This window comes from Schistocerca americana, chromosome 1, assembly GCF_021461395.2.
Source record: "Schistocerca americana isolate TAMUIC-IGC-003095 chromosome 1, iqSchAmer2.1, whole genome shotgun sequence".
Classification (NCBI taxonomy): Eukaryota; Metazoa; Arthropoda; class Insecta; order Orthoptera; family Acrididae; genus Schistocerca; species Schistocerca americana.
Window position 1 is genome coordinate 783,543,315 of NC_060119.1, and position 17,788 is coordinate 783,561,102.

A 17,788-nucleotide genomic window follows, 5' to 3' on the forward strand; every position below is an offset into this window, starting at 1 on the left:
TGCATTCTGCTAACAGGTCAAATTGGAGGGACTGTGTTCTGTCATTGACAGTTATTCTTTCAATTCATGTTCCTGTCAGCTCAACATATCTCCCATTTGAGAACATCACCATAATCACTTTTGTATTATGTAATATTATCTTCTGTAATCAGTGATGGTAATCATTCAGCATTACAGAAATAGAAGCCCCTGAACTGATTTTTCCCTGGACTGGTTGGCTGTTGATGATGAAGTTGATCAGATTTTTTATCATCTTGGTAACCGTCATCCATGGAGGATTTTCATCAGTGGTGGCCTTATCTGTGTAAATGGTTGCCTCACTTAGTTTTCATGAAGTTATCAGGCAAGAAGCTGGTACCTCTGTACATCTACAGGAAATGACTATGCATGTCAGGGAATGACCTCATCCAGGGTACGGTGGTGAGCTTTGGCCCATAAGTTGGACTGTTGTAATGGTTGTAATGGTTGACAACTCATGGCTTAATAGTCATTGAACATTCGTCTTCTTACTCTGCAGTAGTGCACAATGTGTCCAGCATGTCAACAGTGAAAATGTACTAGTCTGTTGTTCTCTGTCCTGCAAATGTCCGTTATTCTGTGGATTGTCATACTTGGTGAAGGAGTTGGTTGTACATTTGTTGGTTGAGTGCTTGGCTGTTGTTTTGTGCTGAGCATAAGTCTGAGTTGACCAACTCCATTCTTCACGGTGGGTTTGGTTGATTGTGTAGATTCATGCTAAAGACCTGAACACCTCTTCCTCAACATTACCTGTTGCCTCCTGACATTCAAGGTTGTTGTCTCTTGTATACTCACACCATCTGTTCTGCCTCCCAAACACTTACGTATATCTTGTGTTACTATCTGAAGCATGAGAATAGTGAGCTCATAGTGGCCTCCACAACTGTGGTAGATACCACATTTGGCATTTGGTCATACTTCTTTTGTCCAACTCTTTTTTTTCTGTTGCATTTCTTTGATTAGCTGGCACCACTTCATGATTTCCTACGTCTTTGTGATGTCTTTTACCATAAGAGGTTGGGACATGTCTTCTGCAACTTCTTTCATCATGTGGACATTTTGTCAGCTTCGTCATTTTAGGAGTCACAATATGGCAGAGGACCAACAGATTCGGTGTGTACAACTGTGTTGTTTTTCAGTTACTCAGGGGCCTGTTCTTCAATTGTTCATCCACTAAGTGGACTAACTGTTGATTGTCACCAAACATTTTCTTTAGTTTTGCCTGGAATTTGTTCCAGTTACTGAACATATCTTCATTGTTCTCATACCACTGTCGGGCTGTGACATCCATTGTAAAAGTACACATATGCCAAACAGTTTATGACATCTCAGCTGTTGTATTTGGCAGTTCAGTCAAATCCTTATTCAGTCAAAGCCATGGTTTTGCTGTCTCCACTAAACATTGTTGACCGAAAACCACAATCAAGTACAAATCCAAAAGCTGAGTTATCAATGAAATACAGCACTTAGGACTGAAAGCATGTTTATAGCAAACACCAACGTACAGCCAAAACAGAACTGATCTCCTGGATGGAGAGTGAAGTTCCTTATACAAACACTGAATGTTTGAGAAAGCTAGTATTTGAATATATAGACATGTCAAGCATAAGATATTTCAAGAGCATTCCACAAAAGGGAAATATGAAATAACAAAAGATTTCTGGTGGTTGGATTTGAACTAGTAACCAACAGTATGTCAGCTAGTGACACTAACCAGTACACAACACAGATGTCACCAGAACTTGCCACAGGATGACAACTGCCTGCCATCTGCAGATGAATGGTCTCACAGGATGCTTTAATAAGACGTTGGCAGATTTCTCTAAATGTATGTTGATGCCAAAGAGAGAGATTAGGATATGAAATAGCCAGTCAAGACATTCAATTAAAACAAAGCAAAGAAAGACACTACAGGCTTCATACTGCACCTTCTCCTACATGGTTGTGAAGCCAAAATGACGGTGGATACACTGCTCTCATTTCAACTGGATGATGCTCAGGATGATTACCTGAACCATCTCATCACTAGGACTGAAGAAGCAAGCCACTGCCTTGCATATGGACCCTGAACACCACAGAGAAAGACAGAGCACTTTAGTGTCAAGCACCAGCCAGTGAGATATAGAGCAGTAGACTTGGTATGGATTTTTATGCCTGTGCAGTGTGTGGGACTACCAGAATAGATACTAAACTTTATTCCTTGTCAGACTTCACATACGAAGAAGAGGATTTAGAGCATCCATAAAGTAGACAAATGCCACAGGCATCGTCCATGTCCTCTGTATGAAACCCCACTACAACCCGGATGTGCAGATTGATGTGAGGTTGAATGAAACTAAAGCACACTCAACACTCATGAAGCTTCAACAGGAAACACTATCTTTGATGCTCACCTTAGTGGAGGGGATGTAATAAAATGATCAGAATGCTAGAATCCATAAGCACCACCATACAGAGAACCAGTGACAAGATCTGGATCCAAGATGCTGTAGTCAGCTTCATTGAGGTCTTCTGAAACAGAGGGCCACAGTTTCTCCAGGAGAGGCAGCAATGCCATGAGCTATGGTGCATGCAGTGTGGTTTAGTAGTTGGCATCAATGGCTGACATGTTGCAAGTTGCTAGTTTAAACTTGTTCACGAGCAATAATTTATTGTTTAGTATTTATCATTTGTGAAAGGTTCTTAAAATATGTGATGTTTGTATATTCTTGAAAGTTTGATGTCTGACCTAATAGCTGCACATTCCATGCAAGAGGTCAGCTCTGTTCCAGCTGTGTGTTGGTATTCTTAATAGAAGTGCTTTCAGTGCTAAGTTTTGTACTTCATTGATGACCTAGCTTTTGGATTTGGACTTGATCATGTTTTTGAGATAACAATGTACCACAGATCCCTCAAACAAGAAAGTGTGTGTGATATCTGGAAGAAAGCACAGGTCACACTTGTTTCCAAAAAGGGTAGCAGAAGTGATACAGAAAACTACTGTCCAGTATCTTTGAAATACATATCTTGTAGAGTATTGGAAGATAATCTGAGCCAAAATATAATGTAATATCTTGAATAGAATAACTCCATTCCTGCAAATCAGTAATCTGGAACATCATTCATTCGAAACCATAGTCATGCTTTTTCCACATGACATCATGAAGGCCATCGTTCAGAGCAACCAGTAGATGCCGTATCCACAACTTCTGAAAAGCATTTGAGTCAGTATCACACTAATCATTACTAATGAAAGTACGATCATATGAGGTATCAAAGAAAATTAATTTCTCCAGTGAGGATTGATAAGGAGGACACAACATGTTTTCTTGGATGGGGAGTCATCAACAAATGTAAAATAACTTCAGGCATGGCTGAGGGAGGTGTACTGGGGCCCTTATTGTTCATGTTGTATATTAATGATCTGGCAAACAATATCAATAGTAACCTCAGATTTTCATAGATGATGCATGTATTTTTAATGAAATACTGTCTGATAAAATTGTGTAAATATTATCAGTCAGATCATGACAAGCATTCAAAGTGGTGTAAATACTGACAATTTACTTTAAATATTCATAAATGTAAAAGTATGTACTTCACAATGCAGAAACATAGAATATTTTAACTACAATATTAATGAGCCATGAATGAATCAGTCAATGCACATCACTACTTGGGTGAAACAGTTTGTAGGGTGTGAAGTCCAGTGATCACATGGGCTCAGTCATAGCTAAAGCAGGTAGCAGACTTTGGTTCATTGGTAGGATACTAGCTTTTGGGGATTATTAGCTTGAGGTTGTACAAGTATCAGGAAGAAACAATTTCAGAAGAGACTCAGGGTGAAGGCTTTCCATACAAACCGCATCTTCCACAGTCAAGCTTCATATTGAGTATCATGGATTGGAGGCTCACACCAGACTCAAAAAAGAGGTCCCAAGGAAGGGTAACCAAGTGGAACTGACTGTCTCTTGATAGGTTGGATCTGATTCCCAAGTAGGGGGATAGAACTGTTAAGTGGACATGTGTATCCATTGAGGTCCTCATCAGTATTAAAAAATGCGACAGTTTGTTGTCTGAGGACGATACAGTGCACACCCCCACACTGAAATCAGTTTTCATTCATGTCCAGCTGCAAAAATTAGGATAATGCTTGCTGACTAAAATTCATATCCTACAAACTGTTGCACTCAAGTAGTGATGTGTGTTGACTGATTCAATTGTGACTCACTGTAGACTAAAAATTCTAGATTTCTGCATTGTAAAGTTCATAATTTTACATTTCTGAACATGTAATAAGTTGTCAATATTTGCAAGCTGGTCTAGTTGCAACTTATTATATTCACACACCCTTTTTCAGACAGTACTTTACAAGTGTCACCTATTCTAAAATATTCCTCCAGTGTATCAGATCCATACAAAATAAGACTACCCCAAGGATATTGAATGAGCATAAAGGTTTATCTGACCCATGGGAGAGCACTATAGAAAAATTGAAAAAAAAGGAGTGGCAGACACCTATAAATACATGCCAACTTTCCTTTGAAAGCCAGCTTGAAACATTTCAAGATCCAGCATAAAGTGAGAAATATGGGAAAATACTGCAACCTCATAGGGACCACAAGACAAGAGTAAACTAATTAAAATACATGCAGAGGCACTTAAGCAATCATTCCTCGAGCACTTCATACATGAATTTAACAGGAAGAAGTCTAATAAATCATACAATGGGGAGTATCTTCTGCCATACACTTCACAGGGGTTTACTTAAATGTAAATGTAATGGTAGAGAGAGTGATACAAAGCCTGTCTGCCCTTCCCCTACATGTACAGTTCAAGGACCCATAAAAACTTACTTGGGTTTTTCCAGGTCAAATATGCGAACAGAGAATGGTTTGCAACCAGTGACATGAGCTACAAAATGACTTTTGTCAGTAAGCAGGACACTGTTCATGGAAGTGACTTTTTCTGACATATTTAAACTGTGTTTCAGAGTAAATAATTTTCTGAATTCTGGGATCAAACTCCAGTCCAGCACACAATTTTCAGACATTAAAATTTGCACGTGGACCTAGTTTCTCAACTATTAAAGTAAGGATCAGCAGTGAGGTGATATTGGATAACTAACTTAAATGAATGCTTCCAGACATCATTTGTATTACTTGCAAAGTGACAATACTCAATCTACATATGACTGCCCTGAAAATAAAAACCATTTAAGTAATGTGCCTGTTAAGAATTTGTGAAAGAACCAACTGTATAACATGTTTCAAGCTGTGACTGGCAGTCTAACAGAAGTTTCATGTCTATTTGCGCTTCATTCTCCTGAAATGAACCACATTTAGTCTGATCATCTAAGGTACAGACTTTATTTGTCAGTCAGAACTGTATACACATGATATAAGTTCACATATAATTTTCCTCCCAGGTATTCTGTCTGTCAAGCTGAAATGTCACAAAAATGAAATAAAAAATAAATCACAGAATTAATTCCATGCTTACTGATAATACAAGTGGAATACTTTGATATTTTTGTCCAGTAATGATTAATGGTGGACATGATGTACCCAAAGACATTTGTTGCTATCATTAATCCCAAAATTCTGTTGCATTTTAGTATGGACACTTTATTGACAATATTTATAATATACATGTGAGAACACAAACAACTCAAGTTAAGCATAGGATATCTGAAAGTCAACAAACCAAAGTGAAATCAAAGAACAATCAGGATTCAGTGTTATACGTTATAGCTCATAATCAATGGAAAATCCATGATGCAATGTAACAATATTATGAAAAGCGTGGTTGCTACTCACCATATAGTGGAGATGCTGAGTCGTAGAAAGGCACAACAAAAAGACAGTCTTTTTGTTGTGTCTATCTGCAACTCAGCATCTTTCCTCGTGAGTAGCAACTATTCTTTTCATAATATTGTTATAGCTCATAATGACACAGAATCTATATCACCCCCCCCCCCCTCCCCCACTCCATCCACTTCTAATTGTAATTTCTATTGAAATGGGTATGAGATGCAGATAATGTGATGAGCAGTGCAGAGGCAAGTAATTCTGGTGAATCTGTCAAAAATTCATCAGGAACTGTGTCCAAAATCCGCTGTAGCATGTCTGGTTTGCAGGTACCAGCATAAAGAGGTGCAAAAGGCAGGTTTATGGCGATTGATGGAAGTCATAGCTGAGGTACCACTAACGTTAAGCTTTGAATATTGTCTTATCTGACTAAGAACTGTATATGTTGCATGATATGGTGGGTGCAAAAGTTTGTGCATAACTTCATACCTAACACAAACCTAGTTACATGCCCAAAGATTAGCAAAGCTGAAAGAGCAGTAATATGTTGCTCTCTCTATGTGACTGGGCATAGTTCCTGAATGTGCAAAAGTAATGTTTGAGCAAAGTCTGATGCCCCAGTAACATGATTAGGCATGTTGCTGAAGCATACCCTGATTAATCTAACTGGTTGACCATAAATCATTTCTGCTGCTGTGGACAAAAATCGTCCTTGATATTACTTCAGAAACCCAGTAGGATAATTGGCAGAGTTTTTATCAAATGTTGTGATTCATGACATCCTAGGGACCCTATTAATTAACAGTTTAAACGCTGAATTTAGCCATTTGCTATCAGATGATAAGCTAAAATTTAAATATACTTCACAATTGTTAAAAAAGCGATTGATTTGAACATAAATGACTCAAGTTACCTGTCTTTGTTGATGGTAATATGGAGAGGCACTCTGAAAAGAGTGTTCCCTCCACAAAAAATATGGTTGCAGTGATTTCAGTGGTAGCATTGGCCATAGGAAAAACTTAAGGCTGTGCCTGTTAGAAAGAATGTCTGTCCTTCAGATGGTGGTAATGGTCTGACAATGTCTGTGTGAACATGTTCAAATCGCGGCTGGGTGGGATAAAAGAGCCTAGAGATGCAATGATATGGTGGGTGATCTTACTATGTTTTCAGGCCACACATCGGTGCATGAAAATTTTGCAGGCTCTGTCCATATTTTGCCACACAAAAACTCACTAAACCAGCCTTGTCCTACTCAGGACTTATGTGTGGGACAAATCACATAGTAATGAGATTTCCTGTCAACAAAAGATTGTTGTCACAAACTGGAGAGCATGTGATGTACAAATATCACAATAAAAGTTACATTCAAAAGTGGTATCTGGATGAAACATAGCGGTAAATCAGATGGACATAGAAGGAAGTCTTGTAGCTCACTCACTGTCATATTTTTGTGCCCAAGGCAAGTGCCTTGTAGTTGACTGTATCTGTAATGGAAACTACATAGGCAAGGTCAGCTGTCAGTGTACTCATTTCCCCATTGACATAGCAATGAATTATATTGTATAACCTAAGTGTTGCAGCTGACACAATGATGCTTTGTCTGGCCTCTGACAAAGAGTATAGAATAGTGGCTTGTGATCACTGATTAGTGTAGACTGTAAACTTTCAAACATATGGTGAATATTCTTTATAGAAACATAAACACATATAACTTGTGGTCATATGTTGACCACCTCTGTTTCAATGGAGATAGTTTCTAGCTGAAGAATACCAAGGGCTGCCAACATTGGTCTATCTATTGTTGGAGTGCAGAGCTTATTGCAGTTGCAGACACATAAGCCATCAAAGCGAGAAATACTTGTGGAGCGGGGTGCACTAGAAGTGTGGTCTCAGCAATAGCAGTCTTCACATTGTCAAAAGTAGTTTCTGCTTCACTAGTCCACTGTAATTTGTCACTTGGGCTTGGCAAATATCACAAAAAGTCATTCAGTGGACTGGCCAGAAGCAGATGGTTGTGCATAAAACCCTGACAATAATGTCTGTAGTAATTTTTTAATCATCTGGCTTCTGTTAGAGACAAGCGACTGATCAGAGCATTTTTAATGGCAGCGTATTTGACAGTGCTTGTTCTTGTGGCCACAGAATCCTGAATTTTCATGGCCATGTCCTAATTGAGGGTAGCAACAACATAACTACACCTTCAATCGATGGCCTTTATAGTCTGGTCCCTTCACCCCCCACCCCCCCCCCCCCTTCCCCCCCAACTATACTTCTCCAGAGGTTATACTGACTAACAGAAACTGGCTTTTCAGTTGCGTGAACCACAGAATGGTATTTTGGTGCCAGAAGACAGAGTTTTAATTTCCATATAGCTACACTCCACACAAATACTTTCAGAAAAGACTTTCTGACACTTAAATCTATACTCGATGTTAAAAACTTTCTCTTCTTCAGAAACGCTTTCCTTGCCATTGCCAGTATACATTTTATATCCTCTCTACTTCAACAATCATCAATTATTTTGCTCCCCAAAGAGCAAAACTCATCTACTACTTTAAGTGTCTCATTTCCTAATCTAATTCCCTCAGCGTCATCTGATTTAATTCAACTACATTCTATTATTCTCATTTTGTTTTTGTTGATGTTCATCTTATATCCTCCTTTCAAGACAATGTCCATTACATTCAACTGCTCTTCCAGGTCCTTTGCTGTCTCTGTTAGAATTACAATGTCATTGGCAAACCTCAATGTTTTTATTTCCTCTCCATGGATTTTAACTTCTAGTCCAAATTTTTCTTTTGTTTTCTTTACTGCTTACTCAATATAATGACTGAATAACATCAGGGATAGGCTACAACACTGTCTCACTCCCTTCCCAACCACTGCTTCCCTATCAGGCTCCTCGACTCTTATAATTGCCATCTGGTTTCTGTACAAATTGTAAATAGCCTTTTGCTCCCTGTTTTTGACCCCTGACACCTTCAGAATTTGAAAGAGAGTATTCCGGTTAACATCGTCAAAAGCCTTCTCTAAGTCTACAAATGCTAGAAACATAGGATTGCCTTTTCTTAATCTATCTTCAAGATAAGTCATAGGGTCAGTATTGCCTCACATGTTCCAACATTTCTATGGAATTCAAACTGATCCTCCCTGAGGTCAGCTTTTACCAGTTTTTCCATTCAACTGTAAATGATTTGTGTTAGTATTTTGCAGCCATGACTTATTAAACTGATAGTTTGGTAATTTTCACCTGCTTTCTTTGGGATTGGAATTATTATATTCTTCATTGAAGTCTGAGGGTATTTCACCTGTCCCAAACGTCTTGGTCACCAGATGGTAGAGTTTTGTCAGGGCTGACTCTCCCAAGGCTATCAGTAGTTCTGATGAAATGTTGTCTACTCCCTGGGCCATGTTTTGACTTAATTGTTTCAGTGCTCAGTCAAATTCTTCATGCAGTATCATGTCTCTGATTTCATCTTCATCTAAGTCCTCTTCCATTTCCACAATATTGCCGTCAAATACATCGCCCTTGTATAGACTCTCTATATACTCCTTCCACTTTTCTGCTCTCCCTTCTTCACTTAAAACTGGTTTTCCATCTGAGCTTTTGATGTTCATACAAATGGTTCTCTTTTATCCAAGGGTCTTTTTAATTTTCCTGTAGGCAGTATCTATCTTACCCTTACATTTGTCCTCTACCAGTTCTTCTTCTACTGTATTTCTTTCCCTTGTTATTGTCAGTCATTCCCTAATGCTGTCTCTGAAACTCTCTACAACCTCTGGTTCTTTCAGCTTATCCAGATCCCATCTCTGTAAGTTCCCATCTTTTCACAGTTTATTCAGTTTTAATCTACAGTGCATAACCAATAGATTGTGGTCGGAGTCCACATCTGCCCCTGGAAATGCCTCGCAATTTAAAATCTGGTTCCTAAATCTCTGTCTTACCATTAGATAATCTATCTGAAACCTTCCAGTGTCTCCAGGCCACTTCCACATATACAACCTTCTCTGATGATTTTTTTAAAACCAAATGTTAGCTATGATTAACTTATGCTCTGAGCAAAATTATACCAGGTGGCTTCCTCTTTAATTCCTTACCCCCTTTCTATATTCACCTACAACTTTTCCTTCTCTTCCTTTTCCTGCTATTGAATTACAGTCCCCCATGACTATTAAATTTTCATCTCCCTTCACTATCTGAATAATTTCTTTTATCTCATAAATTTCTTCAATCTCTTCGTCGTCTGCGGAGCTAGTTCCCATATAAACTTGTACTACTGTGGTAGGTGTGGGCTTTGTGTCTGTCTTGGTTACAATAATGCATTCGCTATGCTGTTCATAGTAGTTTACCCATGCTCCTATTTTTTATTCGTTACTAACCTACTCCAGCATTACCCCTATTTAATTTTGTATTTATGACTCTGTATTCACCTGACCAGAAGTCTTGTTCCTCCTGCCACCAAACTTCACTAATTACCACTATATCTAACTTTAACCTATCCACTTCCCTTTTTAAATTTTCTAACCTACCTACCCAATTAAGGGATCTGACATTCCACCCTCCGATCTGTAGAACACCAGCCTTGTTGCTCCTGATAATGATGTCCTCCTCAGTAGTCCCTGCCTGAAGATCTGAATAGGGGACTATTTTACCTCTGGAATATTTTACCCAAGAGGACACCATCATCATTTAACCACAAAGTAAAGCTGCATGCCCTCAGGAAAAATTACAGCTGTAGTTTCCCCTTGATTTCCACTGTTCGCAGTACCAGCATGGCAAGGCTGTTTTGGTTAATGTTACAAGGCCAGATCAGTCAATCATCCAGAATGTTGCTCTTGCAACTACTGAAGAGGCTGCTGCCTCTCTTCAGGAACCACACATTTGTCTGGCCTCTCAACAGATACCCCTCCATTGTGGCTGCACCTACGGTACGGCTATCTGTATCGCTGAGGCCCGCAAGCCTCCCCACCAGCAGCAAGGTCCGTGGTTCTTAGGGGGAAATGTTTTAGTATGAATACTTTATTGACAACATTGATAATATACAGAAGAATGAGAACAACTCAAGATAACCACAGGATATCTGAAGGTGAATGAACAAAAATGGAATCAATGAACAAACCACAGTAATCCATATATACTACAGCTCATAATGACATGGTATCTTTATCACTCTTCTGTTCCTCTTTGTGTCAATTAGCACCACTTCAGATGTCTGAGCACTGCTTCAAAGTGCTCATGCTGTTTGCTTCAGAGTCTCACATCTAGTGACAGTTTTACTGGGGAAAAAAACACAGGGCACAAAATCAGCATTTTAAGGAGATAGAGTACTTCAGAAATACACCCCTTTAGACTTTTTAGAACAAGAAGCAGCACAATATTTCTAGGAATCTTCACCACATCATAATCCAATAGAGAGGGAATTCACGAAAGTTAATCAACACAGAAACAAGGCTCTGAAAAGAACTGTTTCTGCTATTTAGTTGATATGTCATTGCCAGCGTATCCTATGGATAGGCTTGTTGACACCTATCTGAATATGACAATATGCATAATTTCTGGTGCAATCAGATCTACTCCAGTTTACTGGCTTCCACTCCCGATCTACACAGATGTACTGCCCTTATGAGAGAATTCCACAAGATCTCCAGGAATTCTAACCTACCTGTGCATAGTGACCTGCGACTTTTAAATCGTAAGAGACTGCAATTACGCCATCCATCTCTGTGTGATGCTGCTGCCATGGTTGCTAAGGACTTCAAACCCCTTCAAGAATGGAAAGGTCAGTGGGAAGCAGTGACAGATGAGCGCCTGCATAACATCTTCTCAGGTGCTAAACTTCCAAGTGGATTCAACCTACTATGCAAGACCTGGACTACTCTCAACAGAATCCATACCAGCCATGGCTGATGCAGAAATGCTTTCTTTAAATGGAAGAAGCTACCTAATCCAGCCTCTGACTGTGGGGCTCCATACCAGACTGTTCACCACATTGTCAGTGAATGCAGGATTTGAGCCTATCACGGTGCTGTAGAGGACTTCCTGGTAGCAACTCCAGATGCAGTGTGCTGGATTGAGGGACTGGATATTCAGTTGTAAAGACAAACTTAAGTTTCTTGTGTGTCAATATGTACCTATTTATATGTAATTTAATTTTATGATATGTCTGCATTAGCCATATGCTAAATAAATAAACACAGAAACAGAAAACTGGAAGACGGCTCTAAACTGAACAAAATTGGTTGTTCAATAATGAGAAAGTCTGCCAATAACAGCATATACAAAACATTACTTATAATGCAAAGTATAGAAAGAAAGTTCAGAGGTAAAACCATGTCAGTCAAGAAAATGTTGCCAGAGTGCATACAATGTACCTAATCTGAATGAATATTTCATTTAAAGCATTGCCAGTGTTTGCAAAAGTGAAAAGTAAGTTTTGGAATTCAGCGTCAAAGAACTTCAGTGAAATATCAAAGAAAAATTGCTTAGGGACAAATTAGAGATGAGATGAACAGACATCAAACTGTCCTTCAAAAATGATCTACACTGCACATCTCAGACTAGGTAAGAATTTGGATAATTGTGCTGTAGACTTAGTAGTAAATGCTGCTGAGAACTTTTTAGACAAGCTAGAAGAAATAATTTAAGATAGGCCTGCTGAGAAAATTTGTAAATTTTTAAGTGCCTCTAATGTTCATTCTGTACACACTTAATCTGATATTCACTATTATATTAAAGTTGTAAATCTTACTAACATTGATTCACTGTTAGAGAGCAGGCATTATTATCAAAAAGTTTAAAATACAACGCTGCATCTAGAACTTATAGCACATATTAAAGTGGTAATAGATCAAATGAAAGTGTCTACAGTCAATACAAATATTGTAACCTATAAAGTAGCTAAGACTATATATATTTATAAGAGAAGAAATGTCTCCATAGATGAGATCAAATTCTAATAAAACCAATCAGTAAGAAATTAGATGAATATGAGTCAATAATTCTTAATGTAAATGAAAGAAATTCTTTTGTTGGCAGGTGATGCAATTATTTATAATGATGTACCATCTGAAAGAGTGCTGCAGAGATTGGCAACTTGCTTTAAATGTTCAGAAATGTAAAATTGTGTTGTGCCCTTCACAAAATTAAAAAACGTAGTATCTTATGACTATAATATCAGTGAGTCACAGTTGGAATCAGCCAATTCATACAAATATCTGGGTGTAGCACCTTGTAGGGGTATGAACTGGAATGACCACGGAGGTTTTGTCATGGGTAAAGCAGGTGGTACAGAAGTTTGCTGGTAGAATACTGGAGAAGGGCAGTCAATCTGCAGAGGAGATTCTTTACAAATCACTCGTATGACCAATTCTAGAATATTGCTCAAGTGTGTGGGATCTTACCAGATAGGACTAACAGGGGATGTTGAACATATACAGAGAATGGCAGCACCAATGGTCCACATTTGTTTAATCCATGGGAGAGTGTCACAGAGATACTGAAGGAACTGAATTGGAAGGCTCTCAAAGATAGACATAAACTATCCCGAGAAAGTCTATTAACAAAGTTTCAAGAAACAGCTTTAAATGATTACTTTAGGAATATACTACAACTACCTATGTATTGCTCACATAGGGATTGCGAGGACAAGAGTAGAATAATTACTGCAAGCACCGAGGCATTTAGACAACAACTCTTCCCATACTCTACACATGAATGGAACAAGAAGAAACTATAATAACTGGTACAATGGGATGCACCTCACAGTAGTTTGCAGAGTATAGATGTAGATGCCGATTACTATAAAAGAGTATATAAAAAAAGACTATGAAGTTTGTCAAAGTGAACCAAATGTTTAAAATGTCAAAATATCTCACCAAAAAAATCAGACATGGTCAAGAAAATAGTTAGTAATAGTTCTTTTTTGCTAACAGATACATTACTTAAGAAATGCATAGTTATTAATCCTGGTCCATCAAAATTAATGCCAAAAGCTATGGCCCTATTAGGTCCGCAGTTAATTAAATTAAAGCCCCTTTGGCCAAGTTATTTTTTTCAGTAAGGTACTATATTTAATAAGCTTATGACTGAGACTTCTTTTCTTCCAAACAACCATATGATAAAGAACACAGCAGATCTTGTAGAATTTACTCAGTGCACAGTTATTTCAGATGCTAAATTCCTTTAATTAGGTTTGCCAAACTTGCACTGCCTGACAAAAAATTGAAGCATGCAGAAGACATAGTCAGAAGTGAATATAACTTTGTACATGTACACTCCATTCATGGGTATGTAAATAGAGTTGCAAGCCTCTGTGACTGGTAGAATGGCTACCTGAGAGCATTAGTGTTGTTAGCATTAAGTTTTGTTACCAGCCTTGGTAAAGTATATTAGGGATATGAACAATATCAGATGTTATCATTCTGAAGGACATGAAGATGTTGCTTACTTGTGTCAGACAGAGTTGTCAGCACCTGATAGATACTGAAATGGGCCTCATTGCGGGTCTCTAATAGCTGGCTGGTTGAATGACGCAGTATCTAGATTTGTGGGGCATTTGGATGTGACAGTTGTCCAGTGTCAAACTGCAAGGGAGTGTGACAGCAGACATACTTGCAGTTAAGGTTACATTGGATTATGACTGACCACTACAAGGGTGCATAATCAAAATATGCACCAGGCACATTGTAGCCTGTGTCACATCTGTGCCTGTCACCCAAGAACATTCTGTGTCATTCTGCTCCATTTGTCAGAGACTAGCATTAGCCAGATTAGGGAATTACTTTGACAGGCCTATGTTGCCATTAAGACTACAACACACATGGATGAGTTTGGAGTGGTGGCCTAATGCGAGAGTGTGGACTGCTGATGAATGGCACTGCATTGCGTTCTCAATGAACCTTGATTCTGCACTACCCTGAATGGCCATCGTCAGAGAGTATGCTGGTGACCTGAGGAGAGGTCCCATTCTTCCAATGTTTTGGAGAGCCACAGTTACTTTAGTCATGGTCTTCTGGTGTAGGCACCCACTGCATATGACTGATACTGTTTGAGGAAACTCTGATGGCACAATGGAACAGGTCATCATGTATCTTCCCATGTTACCTTTCATGTGACAGTACTTTAATGCCATTTTTAACAGAAAAATGCTTGTCCACAAATGGCACATACCTATGAACTATCTCCATGAAGTTTATGTACTCCCATAGCCAGTAAGATCATCAGATCTGCCCTGAGAACATGTGTGGGACCAGCTTGGACTGTAGCTCTATCTGCCTAACAGGAACTTTGGCAAATAATTTATAGACTTAATAGTCAATCAGTTTTTTACAAAATAAAAAGAGTTAAAAATAAGACTGTATGTTGTTGTTGTTGTGGTCTTCAGTCCTGAGACTGGTTTGATGCAGCTCTCCATGCTACTCTATCCTGTGCAAGGTTCTTCATCTCCCAGTACCTACTGCAACCTACATCCTTCTGAATCTGCTTAGTGTATTCATCTCTTGGCCTCCCTCTATGATTTTTACCCTCCACGATGCCCTCCAATACTAAATTGTGATCCCTTGATGCCTCAGAACATGTCCTACCAACCGATCTCTTCTTCTGGTCAAGTTGTGCCACAAACTTCTCTTCTCCCCAATCCTATTCAATACTTCCTCATTAGTTATGTGATCTACCCATCTAATCTTCAGCATTCTTCTGTAGCACCATATTTCGAAAGCTTCTATTCTCTTCTTGTCCAAACTATTTATCGTCCATGTTTCACTTCCATACATGGCTACAATCCATACAAATACTTTCAGAAAAGACTTCCTGACACTTAAATCTATACTCGATGTTAACAAATTTCTCTTCTTCAGAAACGCTTTCCTTGCCATTGCCAGTCTACATTTTATATCCTCTCTACTTCGACCATCATCAGTTATTTTGCTCCCCAAATAGCAAAACTCCTTTACTACTTTAAGTGTCTCATTTCCTAACCTAATTCCCTCAGCATCACCCGACTTAATTCTACCACATTCCATTATTCTCGTTTTGCTTTTGTTGATGTTCATCTTATATACTCCTCTCAAGACACTATCCATTCCTTTCAACTGCTCTTCCAAGTCCTTTGCTGTCTCTGACAGAATTACAATGTCATCGGCTTACCTCAAAGTTTTTATTTCTTCTCCATGGATTTTAATACCTACTCTGAATTTTTCTTTTGTTTCATTTACTGCTTGCTCAATATACAGATTGAATAACATCGGGGAGAGGCTACAACCCTGTCTTACACCCTTCCCAACCACTGCTTCCCTTTCATGCCCCTCGACTCTTATAACTGCTATCTGGTTTCTGTACAAATTGTAAATAGCCTTTCGCTCCCTGTATTTTACCCTTGCCACCTTTAGAATTTGAAAGAGAGTATTCCAGTCAACATTGTCAAAAGCTTTCTCTAAGTCTACAAATACTAGAAACATAGGTTTGCCTTTCCTTAATCTTTCTTCTAAGATAAGTCGTAAGGTCAGTATTGCCTCACGTGTTCCAGTATTTCTACGAAATCCAAACTGATCTTCCCCAAGGTCGGCTTCTACTAGTTTTTCCATTCATCTGCAAAGAATTTGTGTTAGTATTTTGCAGCTGTAGCTTATTAAACTGATTGTTTGGTAATTTTCACATCTGTCGACACCTGCTTTCTTTGGAATTGGAATTATTATATTCTTCTTGAAGTCTGAGGGTATTTCGCGTGTTTCATACATCTTCCTCACCAGATGGTAGAGTTTTGTCAGGACTGGCTTTCCCAAGGCCATCAGTAGTTCTAATGGAATGTTGTCTACTCCGGGGGCCTTGTTTCGATTCAGGTCTTTCAGTGCTCTGTCAAACTCTTCACGCAGTATCGTATCTCCCATTTCATCTTCATCTAAATCCTCTTCCATTTCCATAGTATTGTCCTCAAGTACATCACCCTTGTATAGATCCTCTATATACTCCTTCCACCTTTCTGCTTTCCCTTCTTTGCTTAGAACTGGGTTTCCATATGAGCTCTTGATGTTCATTCAAGTGGTTCTCTTGTCTCCAAAGGTCTCTTTAATTTTCCTGTAGGCAGTATCTATCTTACCCCTAGTGAGATAAGCCTCTACGTCCTTACATTTGTCCTCTAGCCATCCCTGCTTAGCCATTTTGCACTTCCTGTCGATCTCATTTTTGAGACGTTTGTATTCCTTTTTGCCTGCTTCATTTATTGCATTTTTATATTTTCTCCTTTCATCAATTAAATTCAATATTTCTTGTGTTACCCAAGGATTTCTACTAGCCCTTGTCTTTTTACCTACTTGATCCTCTGCTGCCGTCACTATTTCATCCCTCAAAGCTACCCATTCTTCTTCTACTGTATTTCTTTCCCCCATTGCTGTCAATTGTTCCCTTATGCTCTCCCTGAAACTCTGTACAACCTCTGGTTCTTTCAGTTTATCCAGGTCCCATCTCCTTAAATTCCCACCTTCTTGCAGTTTCTTCAGTTTTAATGTACAGGTCATAACCAATAGATTGTGGTCAGAGTCCACATCTGCCCCTGGAAATGTCTTACAATTTAAAGCCTGGTTCCTAAATCTCTGTCTTACCATTATATAATCTATCTGATACCTTTTAGTATCTCCAGGGTTCTTCCATGTATACAACCTTCTTTCATGATTCTTGAACCAAGTGTTAGCTATGATTAAGTTGTGCTCTGTGCAAAATTCTATCAGACGGCTTCCTCTTTCATTTCTTAGCCCCAATCCATATTCACCTACTATGTTTCCTTCTCTCCCTTTTCCTGCTGTCGAATTCCAGTCACCCATGACTATTAAATTTTTGTTTCCCTTCACTATCTGAATAATTTCTTTTATTTCATCATACATTTCTTCAATTTCTTCGTCATCTGCAGAGCTAGTTGGCATATAAACTTGTACTACTGTAGTAGGTGTGGGCTTCGTATCTATCTTGGCCACAATAATGCGTTTACTAT

General features: G+C 38.7%; 1 protein-coding gene across 1 annotated transcript in view; it reads right to left on the reverse strand.

Moving 5' to 3' along the window:
• LOC124594204 (putative thiamine transporter SLC35F3) overlaps window positions 1–17,788 on the reverse strand; it is a gene marked incomplete at its 5' end in the record, with an annotated part of 324,621 nt that overhangs the window by 248,546 nt on the left and 58,287 nt on the right. The window lies entirely within an intron of this gene.